Source organism: Mesoplodon mirus (genome assembly GCF_964341445.2).
Source record: "Mesoplodon mirus genome assembly, chromosome: 10".
Classification (NCBI taxonomy): Eukaryota; Metazoa; Chordata; class Mammalia; order Artiodactyla; family Ziphiidae; genus Mesoplodon; species Mesoplodon mirus.
The window spans coordinates 93189554-93201721 of NC_138986.1; positions in this window are offsets into that span (position 1 = coordinate 93189554).

Sequence of the window (12168 nt, forward strand, 5' to 3'; positions counted from 1 at the left end):
CAGACCTGCCCCCTTAACATAGTACATGATAGACAGGTGCAAAATGAGAAATACAGGCAACTCAGGTAACAGCTGACACATGAAGAAGGGCCCAGCTGGGCTTGAGATTCTTAGGGTTGGTTTGGGAAGAGCTTAAACTTTGAAAACTGGATAGATGGAGAGAAATGGAGAGGGAATTCCAAATAGGGTGAACATTGTGAGAAGAAACAGGGAGGTGGAAAAGTAAACTGCTTTTCCCAAATTTATTCCTTAAGGGATGGGGGGATTATAAGGATTTCAGCAAGACGGCAGTGGGATGGGTGCATAGCATTGGATTTGTGTAGAGAACTCAGTGATCTTAAAAAACATGGAAGGGAAACATTCCATCCCCAAAATAGGTTTCCTTCTTTCTTTCTTTTCTTTTCTTCTTTTTGCAACATAACCAAATCAAACTTTAGAGCAAGTAAGAGAAAGAATGTTCTCTGCTGCGTTTTGAAAACTCAATTCCCTTTGCGTTCTTTATATCTTTAAATAAAACCAGAGGGAAATGCCATTCTCTGGGATATTGCTAACAAGCCATTTTAGAAGCTTTCTAGACAGAATGTTTTCTTTGGGGAGCTTCAGAGCTGCTGCGCCTGTGAAGTGTTCAAAGCCACTTCCTCCCCCCACCCAGCCTTGTGCTTCTGGACGAGGGGCTCAGTATGACTCTCATGCTGGACTTGTTTTCCCCCTCCCAAGAGAGAAGGGAAGGTCTTACAGAACAATTAAACACGTAGAACTTAGTCATTCCTCCAGGAAAATGAGAAACTGCAGACAGTACTCTGACGTATGAAGAAATGTTTTGAAGACTGTAAATGTCTCTGAGGGGGAAGTTGATGAATGGGAACTCAGGCATTATTCACACTTCTCCTTTGTTCAGGTTTTATGTAACAACTAAAAGCACCCACGAAATTGTAGACACATCTTGTGCAAGGTTTATTTTCAGTGAACATAATGAAAGTCATACTTAGGACTATTGGGAAATCAGAAAACTTCCACTTGTTTTGGTACTTAAAAGACGTGTATCAGAAATCGCAAGAATTGTGCCTGGGTGGGTGAGAATTTACTGAGCAGGCAGTGGTTAGGCTAGACAACAAAGCAACAACAATACTAATACGAGCGCTTACTATGTACTAAGAGTTTGCATATACTATCCCACTTCAAGGTCATAACACTTACTCTTCGAAGGAAGGATTATTATAGGGAAGGTGAGGCTTACAGAGGCTTAACCAACTTGCCCAAGGATATCAGGGCTAAACAGTGGCAGAGGCAGAATTCAAACCTAAGTGTCTTACTCTAGACTTGGCATGCTTCCCCACTAAACCCCACCACCTCCCTGCCCACTGATAGTTCTGAAATGAGCAGGAAAGTTCCTAATTCCCTTAATTTCTTGTCTTTTTTGCTTTCTTCGTTCTCTTGTCAAGTGATGTTGATGTCTACATGCTTGAGATAACTGAATGGAGTCTAGAAACTGGTCACCATTAAAGGTCATGGAAGCAACCCCCAGAGGTAATGCAAGGAGTTCTTTCTGGAGATGCCAACATGTGGAGCTGGATAGCTTCTTCCTCAGGACCTGCCCAACACATGAGAGAGTACCCTCTGATGGCCTCCATATGGCATCCAGTAGAGACCTTTAAAATATCAGGAAGATGTTTCTGAGGCTGCTCCAGAGTTAAATAACTTGGAAGCAGGGACCATAGGGAAGGCTATCATAGAATTCATGGGCCTGAGCAGAGACTCAGAAACTTTCACTAATGCTTAATAGAACAGCATTCATCCTGAACAAACAATTTTATCTCTCCCTCTCCCCAGCTAGACCTTCAATAATAAAAAGGACACAGCGCTGTTCCATGTTCTTGATACAGGAATCTTTAGATATAATCTTCATGTAATCAGAAGAACTGAAAATACAACAATGAAAAAATTTTAAGGGACTCTTAGAAGTACTTTTAATTATTTTTTTACCATATTAATAATGTTAATGTTCAGATATAAAACTAAATAGAGAAAAAATGGAGTGGTAGGAAAAGGTTGTTGATTCTTCAAGTCTATATTTGTTGAGCACCTACTGGATGACAGCTGTTACAATCTGTATCATAGAAGATAAGAAAGCAGTATATCCATAGACTATTTTGACTTAAAAGAATTGAAGATGCATGTATAAAATGATATTTTTCAAGGGAAATAGTTAACTATTGTCCATACTCTCCATTTTGGTGATTTGGAAATTGCACAGGATTTGACATCCAAATAGCATAAGGACCATATTGCAATTTCTACTACTTCTTCATAAACTTTTAGTTTCCTTCCTTTAGTGGGTTAATACCAGGCTAACTACACTGAAAGCAATGACTCACCTTTCCTTAGGTTATGCACTAGTGTTTATAAATCTCTGAAGGGGTTATATTTTTTAGATAATGGATTTCTGTTCCTTCTGTCTTGAGCCTTTGTATGATCACTTCTGCTATCTCAGCATGATGAATCTTTCCATCTTGTTAGATTTATCATACAGTGAAGAAACTTGACATTCTGATGACTCTTTTTGTTCTTCTTTCTCAAGGTTCTCCCTTGAAACGTAATGAATCTGTAATTAAAGCAGATGCATTTAATAAATAATCCTTTAAGGCTAAAACACTACCATTTTGAATTGAGTAGTTCTTATTGTCCAGACAGACACTCTACGTAGCACTAAATATTTTAAATTAATATTAATAAATGTGTCTGAGCAATCATAAACTCAGTCCCAAGACTGGTCAAATATGCAGACTGAATAGGCAACTGCTTGCCCTGCAGTGACAGAGGGGCCGGCAAGTACCTAGTGGGTCCATCAAGACATCCATACTTGCTCTCCCTTATGTGAAAATCAACCAGGGAAAATTCTTTTTTTTTTCTTTTGTCTTGGGTTTATATGTTCATCCTTACCGAAAGTGTAAAAATTTATGATTTGTATACATTTAATATAAGTTGGAAATGCTTTCTTCAAAGCATATTTTATATTCAGGAACTATAAAATGAAAATGAAAGGATGGACCGTAAGGGAAATGGACACCTAATGTAAGTGGAAGGAGAATTCTCCAAGGGATTCAACTGCATTGGAGGCCAATGCAAGCCTTGGCTAATTCAGAGACATGCTCGGAGTTAACTGTAGTAAAATGAAAAGTAAAATAAATTCTGAATAATAATATCCTATCACAGGACTAGACTATTCATCTGCATACTCTAGTGAATGACTTACCCCCCAATGCCCCATGACTTAATAGCTTCCCAAAATTTTACTCATTTATTCAACAAACATTTAAGTGTCTAAAATGTATCTTCCAATAGTCTAAGTGCTAGGGTAACAGCTGTGAACAAGATGGACAAAATTCACTCAGGAGATTTACATCCAGCTTTAAAATACCCCCTTTAAATCGAATCTCATTACACCATTTCTTATCATCTAGATCTATCATAGATCTATCCAAAAGCCACAGGGCAGTTTTGCTTACAGATTACAAGTGGTCCCTTTCTATGGGCTATTTTCACAAGTAGTGAAATAAATAAAATATTTTATCATTTACAAATATGTCTTTGCTCTGAATGAATAAATGAACTCCTTTCTCTGTCCCAGGGCATCGACTTCTCTTGTTAAGAAAGAACAGTCCAATCTCTCTGCACAATTCTACCTCCCATAATAAACATTTAATGCCTTTAAGCAAATAATGTTATTCTCATTCTGGACTCTAGAAATTAAACAGAAACATTAATGTTATTCCTCTCATTTTCTCTCTGATGTCCTGTGTCATATCCAAAGAACATTAGTTTGTTGAAAGGGTCAGAACTGAGCCACAGGTGTCAGTGTGAATGACTGAAAGGTAAAGAAGAACCTGCAGAATAGATCTTCATATCAGTTTGATGTAGGAACCTTGGTTCCATCCACAGTTGTGAAAATGAAATGCTAGGCAGGCAGGAGTTCCTATTCAGGGTAGTTTATTAACAAGAAATAGAGGCCAAGTTCAAGTTCTGTATTTCTACCTGCTAGGCATATGCCCTTGTGCAATTTGCTTAATATCTCTAAGCCTGTTTCCTCACCTGTAAAATGGACACAATATGTATACACACTTGTTATGGATTTCAGAGGAAGCATTGTTCTATCCTTATGTTACCACTTTTGGTTGATCCCTGTAGCCCCAAGAGAAGGCAGTCTTGAATATTTCTACTTGTTCTCTAACGCTTTTCCTTTGCTAATCAATGTACAAAGAATATCACGCCAGTTGAACATGGGGGAAACCTGATATATACTGTCATATCAACCCTGAGCAGTGTCATTGCATTAAAAAAAAAAGGAAGTGGTCCAGGGCTTACCTCCCTTCTGCTATCCTAATCACTAAGGAAGGCTTTTATCTTGTTGGCCCAGATAGCAAAACCGATCTTCTAAAGGCCTACCTGGAGGCTTACCTTGCTCTGTACCTTTCTTCCTTTCTCTCTGAAACTATCCATCTTTTAGGAGATTGTATATTTGATGAAGCCATGTGGATTCTTCATGTATAAAGGTAATCTCCATATGCTCACTTTCTGGACAAATGCCTCAAGATCAAGTTTTGGGGAAAGAGAGAAGCCTCCTTTTTAATGAAACCATAGCCACAGTGTCCAATGCAACTTTACACAAAATAGAACCAATGCTGTCCTTTGCTTTCATCTGGCATTATGCATCGACGTCTCACATTTTTAAAGAACACAGAGGACTAAAGATTCCTAAATTTCCAAGGAAGAGTGTATAAAGTGTATGTATATGAGTTCAAATTCAAGAATCTACTCCCTACAAGAACTGGTGAGAGTAGGTGGACCATCATATTGCAAAGGCAGAAAGCCAGGAAGAGAAAGTCTTGTTACTTAAATGGAGCTGCAAGCTGTGGTCTTGGCACCAGAAACAATGCAAGATCCTAGTTCTTGGGACTTGGGATGGAAAGGAAGAGCAGAATTAGCTGTAAGATTGAGATGTTGGTTGAGAGCCCATTTTGAGGAAAGATACCACTAGGCCCAGATACTGAAGAAGCACTGAATGTCTTAGTGAGGGGTTGTTTGACACTTGCTATACCATTTAGAGGACAGGAAAAGACCATAAATTTGACAGGGAATTAATTAATACTGATCCAAATTGATTTCAATTTAAACTCCTTCTTACTCAATTAAAATAATCTAGAAAGATTTCATTCAGTGCAGTAGCTTTATTTAAGTAGCCATTAATATCCTATAAAAATATCCCCTTGGATAGATCAGTGTTAGGATGTCACGTACCTCAAGGGGCCAACCATGAGATGCAATTGGACAAAAGCAGTCAGATGCAGGGAATCTAATAAAGAGCATTGGGTGAAGAGAAGGGGAGGACTGTAGATCACACAGAGCAGCTGCTAGCTGGACAGCACAAGGGCCTCTTCAGGATGTGGTTTCTCAAGAAGATCCAGAAATCCAGGTTCTGAGAGTTTTTTAAGTATAGCATTAAACAATTTTTAATATTGGCAACTAAGTCTAATTTTATAAATTCATGTTAGTGGGAATATCCATGGTTTCAGCGTGAAGCCGTGGGTTTGTTATAGGACTGAGGAACCATTTTTTTAAAATTCATGGTTCACTAGTCAGTTAGGATGGAAATCAAATATACTTGGCTTGCCCTTTTCTATCTAACAGAATTTTACCTAAATGACTTCATTAGCTTTTTAATTAACAAGAATGGATATACCATTTAATCAAGTAATTTGAAATATGCTTTGTACCTTATATTATGATCTGTTATTAAAGTTATAACTAGAAAGAGGGAGAAGTTTGAATGGGACAGTGATCAGAAGAAGCAGGTTTGAAGATAAGTGAAAAAAGAAGAAAGAGAGAGGCAAGGAGAGAGTAAAAAGGCAGAGCAGACAAATGGTGCTGGAAAGAAACACATCCTGGAAGAGAGAAGCCATTCACACACTGGGAAAGCATATAGAGAGTAGTTAGAGAAATTCTGAATTGATAGCAGTTGAGAATTTCACTTTGCTATGTACCTCATTTATTCACTCCCCAATTAATTCAAGTTAATAAAGATATATTGACTCTCTTTGGATGCCAAACACGGTGTAGCTGAAACAGAGGCAGCAATGAAGAAAAGCAGGCCCACGAGCTCATGGAGTTTACATTTTCATGGGGAAACAGAAATGAGAAGATCAAGAAATTAATATCTAATCTGTCAACTCTTAGGAAATGTTATAGAAGGAAAATACCAGGGAAGGACAGGGAGAACTCATAGTTAAGAGATTGCCTCTTTGGGTAGGTAGTCAAGGAAGGCCCCAATTTTAGCAGAAATCTTAAGGATGTAAAGGAGTTGTCCATGAAGGTAACACTACATACTATAAACCACCTCCACGAGGGCAGACATTGCATCTACTTTGTTCACCTCTGACCACTCATCACTCAGCACACAATGATTACTCTGGGAGGAATGGCCAAAATAGCCTTACATGGTAGATATTAGTCTCTGGACAGCCATAGCAGGAGATCCAGAACCTTCCCCCAAACCTGGAAGAGTTCAAGGTCATCATATTAGTCTGTTAGGCTACCATAGCCAAATACCTCAGACTGGGTGGCTTAAACAAGAGAAATTTGTTTTCTCACGGTTCTGGAAGCTAAAAGTCCAAGATCAAGGTGCTGTCAGGGTTGGTTTCTAGTGAGATCTCTCTTTCTGGCATGTAGACAGTCACCTTCTCACTGTGCCCTCACATGGACTTCCCTCTATGTGTATGCAGAGAGAGGTCTCCGGTGTCTCTTCTTCTTCTTATAAAGACATTGCTTCTATCAGATTAGGACCCTATTCTTATGATCTCATTCAACCTCAAATGAGGTTTTCCCTCCCTAAAAAACCTACCTCCAAATACAGTCTCATTGGGGGTTAGGGCTTCAATATATTGACATTAGGGGGCTACAATTCAGTTCGTAATAGCCATTGTATCCAGGGAGTTTCATTAGTCTTCTTTAATCACAAGCAATAGGTACTGACCATGATTAATTTAGACAAAATGGAGTGTGCTGAGTGGGTGTTAGGGACAAAGCTGCCTTTACTTGAGCCTGGAACCGCTGCTCCCCAACTATAGTTGTATGTATGATCATAATTCATGGCCTTATTCAAGAATCTTGGAGAATTGAAGGAAATGAAAAACCAGACTTTGGGGCCTCCCTGGTGGCGCAGTGGTTGAGAGTCCGCCTGCCAATGCAGGGGATACGGGTTCGTGCCCCGGTCTGGGAGGATCCCATATGCCGCGGAGCGGCTGGGCCCGTGAGCCATGGCCGCTAAGCCTGTGCGTCCGGAGCCTGTGCTCCGCAACGGGAGAGGCCACAACAGTGAGAGGCCCGCGTACAACAACAACAACAACAAAAAACCAGACTTTGGAAGGCGAAAAATCAGAGAATTTCCGGAGACTTCAAAAGCTGGAACTAATAGAGTCTCTTCAGTGTGCCATCTTGAATGATTCCAGTCATTTCAGTCTTTTTAGACCTCCCAACAAGATAAAAGTTTGGAGGAGCGATTTTGATGGCTCTCAAGTCATGCTCATCTCTCTTTGTAAAGAGAGGTCAAAGAACTTGATAAACAGTCCTACTGAGTCTTTCTTCATTGGGTCTGGGATGGTGCCCAAAGATAAATCAAAGTGCTGTTACAAGAAACAGGAGGAATGGACTCTTGGTAGACAAAGTTGTGACAGCTGAAAATCCTCTTCCTGAAGAAAATGAGCCCTGGTTCCAGTGTGTGGGGATTGGAACTCAAACTCTGCCTTGTTCACTGGCTCTGTGACTTTTGTCAAGTTACTTAACTGATCTGTGCCTCATATTCCTCATCTGTAGATGAAAGAAAATTCTAGAATTATCTCATAAAAATGTTGATTTAATTCATTAAAAAACTTAGAGCAGTGCCTGACAGTCTGTAAGTACTCAAAAAACATTAGCTAATATTATTTTATCTGAGACTTAATGTCCTTATTCATGATCTACTGTATATTCTGCTTTAGAAAGTAATTTTTAAATCATTTGATTACCTGTTTAATTATTATTAAACATAAATCATTCAATTTGATTTGGATTTAAGTTGACTGAATTTCTGTCTCTTTCTCTCTCTCTCTCTCTCTCACACACACACACACACACACACATGCGTGTGCGTGCACATGCTCTGATGTAGGTCTCCTAAGTTTCTTCCTAAATATATTATTGGAAAATATGCTTATGAAATTGCTCTTTGTGAAATTATAGTCGTGAATATTCAACCTCACTCAAAGGCCAGAGATCAAAGCATATGATAAATGCAGGATTTAATAGGCTATGAGGAGGAGGCCAGAGAGTGCAGGTGAGTGTTAGTAATGGTTGTGTAAAGTTATTTTTATTCAATATCAGGCAGAGGGAATAAATACAAAGTTAATGAAATATTTACATGACCCAAATCGGGAGGCACTGCAAATGTTGGAAAAGCCTAAGAACCACTAGCAATGTAGCCATAAAAAGGAAAATAAAACAAATGAAATTCAACTAAACAACAGTGGAATGTTATGATGAAATGAAATGAAATTGAGACGGTAGACTCCTAAATTATAACACTTATTACAATGCACTTTGCAAAATTTTTTACATAGTCAGCTCCACTGCTCAGCCAAAAGCACTATGAGACATTAACTCATTTAATTAAAAAATTATTGAGTATGGGCTATGTACCAGATGCAGTGTTATTCAGGGAGATGCACCAGTGAACAGGTCCATGTCCTAGCTAGTGATTGCTCAGATTCTATTTCACCCATCTTTGTACCCCCTAACACACAAACCTGGAGAATAGGAGAAGAAAGGAAGCAGAGGCCATTTTTCAAGTGATACCTAACTAAAAAAAGGAATACTCATGGTCAAATGTATCTAAAAGGAAAACTAATAATAACACGTATTCATTCCAACCAGACCCTGCTTTCAGTCCTTGGCTTGCATTCTCATTTCATCCTCAAACAGATGCTGGCACCTTGCCTTGCACTCTAGTTAAGGAAGCTAAAGGTAAGTAACTCTTCCAAGAGTACCTAGATTGCTATAGTTAGCAGTGGTGCTGAGATTCAAACCAGGTATGTCTGATTTGGTACTTTTAAATCCTCATAGATCATTTTAATTTCTAGGAGGTAGGACACATCTAAGAGGCGCTTTATTTAAATCTGTGAATCTCATGCATTTTTACTGAGCACACAGAGAATTTTCATGCTTGAATTCTAGATCCTTTTAGTCAAAAAAACTGTAAAAAATTTTCAACTGGCCATCAGCATTAGTGATTATTTCATTGTTAACACTTCTTATTAAGATTTGAGTTAGAATATATCAAACATGCTCACTGCTTCTTTATTCTGAGCTAAATTCCCCTTTGTGAAATATTTATATCCATTATCTCAGTTGATGCTTACAACAACTTTGTAAAGTAGGTAGTGGATAGGGAGGGAAATGCATTTCCTTACCCTTCTTCTTTACGGTTTGTAAACTGAGATTTAAGATTTATCCAAGGGCATATGAGGAAACTTTTTTTTTTTTTGGAATCACCATCCCCACCCCAGCTTACCTGATACATTTTCCTAATCTTGTTTGAGCCAAAAATCACTCCTTCCAGAGAGGTTTGTTTTACCTTCTTGTGACTTGTTCATATCTATTTGTAAAAGACAAAGAACTACTTCAAAGATGCTGTAAGACTTTCCTAAAGGGTGCATATAAGAATTTGAAGCTAATTTCTGAAGTACTCCATAAATGCTGAAGAGAAAAAACAAGAATAGATCTCAGGAAAATAGTCTGAAATCAATGAGCAGAATTGCTCTAGAAATCAATATCACCAAAGGAGACATATGGCTGAAAACTGAGGACAAATTAGAATTGCACACACAGTGTAACACAGTACCCAAACAGGCAGTGATTCTCAAAGCTGTGTATAAAGAGACATTTGATGATACGCTAGGAAAGTAATAGCCTTTTTCTGCAAAGCTCTGGGGACACCACATCTGATAATAGTGTCTGAGGTAATAGAACCCTACCAAGAGTGAAATAGACAGGCAAAAGAAAGGATTGGGGAGAAGAAATATTAATTTCCAAGTTAAGCTAAGGAGCTTAATGTGTGTAGGTTGGTGATGTAGTGTTAAAGAGACCCATGATTCTGAACAATAATACCACTTCTGCAAAGGAAAATAGGTGTTATTTAGTCTAATTTATGTGGGCTCATAAAAACAAACCAGCTGACCACTGAAGACTTAAAGAAACTAAAGCCAGATCCGTGCCTCTAAAAAAAGTGTTCAAAATATTCAAAAAATGAAAGTGTATCTTAATTTTTAAATTAGCCTGGTGGCAAAGATTTTTGTTGATTCATTCTTTCAGTGAATTCTTATTGGATAATTGCTATGTGCTAGGCAATGTATTAGGGGCTGAGGTAGAAACATGAAGAAACTTTACCCTAAAGAACTCATTTTTAATTCAAAATGCAATTGCAAACAAATGCTTTATTAAAAGGTGTTATGTGTCTTAAAATGCACTTATCTGTACTGTGATGAAAATAGGTGCTTAGAGGAAGGGCAAATTTGTTAATGGGGTGGGAAAAAAAGAAATAACACTGTAAAACGTATTTCATGTTTTCTTTCATTTGGCTTTATAACATAAAGTTCCCATGTTATTCTACACTTTTCACGAACATTTTAATGGCTGCAAATCACTTGCACTGGAGTGCAAGTGCTCACACCCCGCCAGCAGAAAGGGTATGGAATAGGCATCATACCAGGCTGGTGCTGACAGTAAGCCAGGCCACTTTATGTGTGGGGGCCTCCAGAATGTCAACCCCACCAGTGAGGAAAGTCACGCTTCCCATAGCCCAGATTTGAACGCTGCTCACCAAATCCATGCTTTGACTTCCGTTGGAAGAAAATCAAGACTTGTCTCTACGTCATGCACTAGGGGTGCCTGGTAGCTTCTGTAGCCTGGCTTTGGGCCAGTGACTCATCCGTACTAAAGCTGAAGCACGTACTCAGAGAGGAGGCATGGACATGGCAAGTGGGTGCCATCCACACTTCACCAGCACTAGTGGCATCATCCCACCATATCCTTCAGACCTGGAGGGGCAGGGTCTTCACTGTCTATAAGTCCTATGGGTTGCCATGATCCTTTCCACATTGATCCTAAAAAGGGGGGAGTAATTAACAAGTTAATACTATTAACAATATCAAATATCTCTTTCATTGTAATTCTAAGTAACACATATGGCAGGCCCTGTTCTATCTTGCAGGCACTAATTCATTTCAACCTTGGACTAACTTTAGGAGGGAAATGTGATTGTTTCCCATTTTATAGGGAAGGAAACTTAAGGTTTAAGAATAATTAAGATTTCTAGGAGAAGCTGCCCAAGATCACTCAGCAGGTCTGTGAGAGAGGCAATATGGGAATCCAGGAAGTCTAGATATGGAGCTTGCCTGCTTTACCATGGTGTTACCTGCACAATCAGGACTTCACCTGTTTAATTAATCCAGTGAGTGGCCAGATCCCCACTAACAGAGTATATACGATATTGGAGCCAAAAGTCCCCTTTCAGTACCAGTTCACTGAACCAACAACCTGTGCTCTTATTAAGACAGCTCTGACAGGGCCAACATAGCTTCAAAGGAGAAACGGACAGAAGAAATATTTGAAACAATAATGACTGAGAATTTTCTCAAACTAAAGTCAGTCACCGGACCACAGTTCCAGAGGGCTGAGAGAACACCAAGACGAATGCCAAAAAACTACACCTAGGAGTATGGTCTTCAAAGTACAGAAATTCAAAGATAAACTCCTGAAAGAAGCCGGGAAAAAACACTTGTGTGTATAGGAATAAACATAAGATTACATTCAGCTTCTCCTCAGAAACTATTCAATCAAGAAGAGAGTGGAATAAAATATTTAAACTATTCAAAGACTATAAGCATCTCTTACAACCAAGCTCCATGAAGCAAAGTGTAAACACCATATGTACTTATTGGTGTTTACACTTCTTTTTCTCTTTTACTTATTGAGAACTGTCAGTTCTCAATAAGTTCTCAGCAGACAAATAAAACTCTAAAAAGAACTAACTGGAAGTTTTAAAAAGAAAATATATTAGCTGAAATAGGAAATTCAATAAAT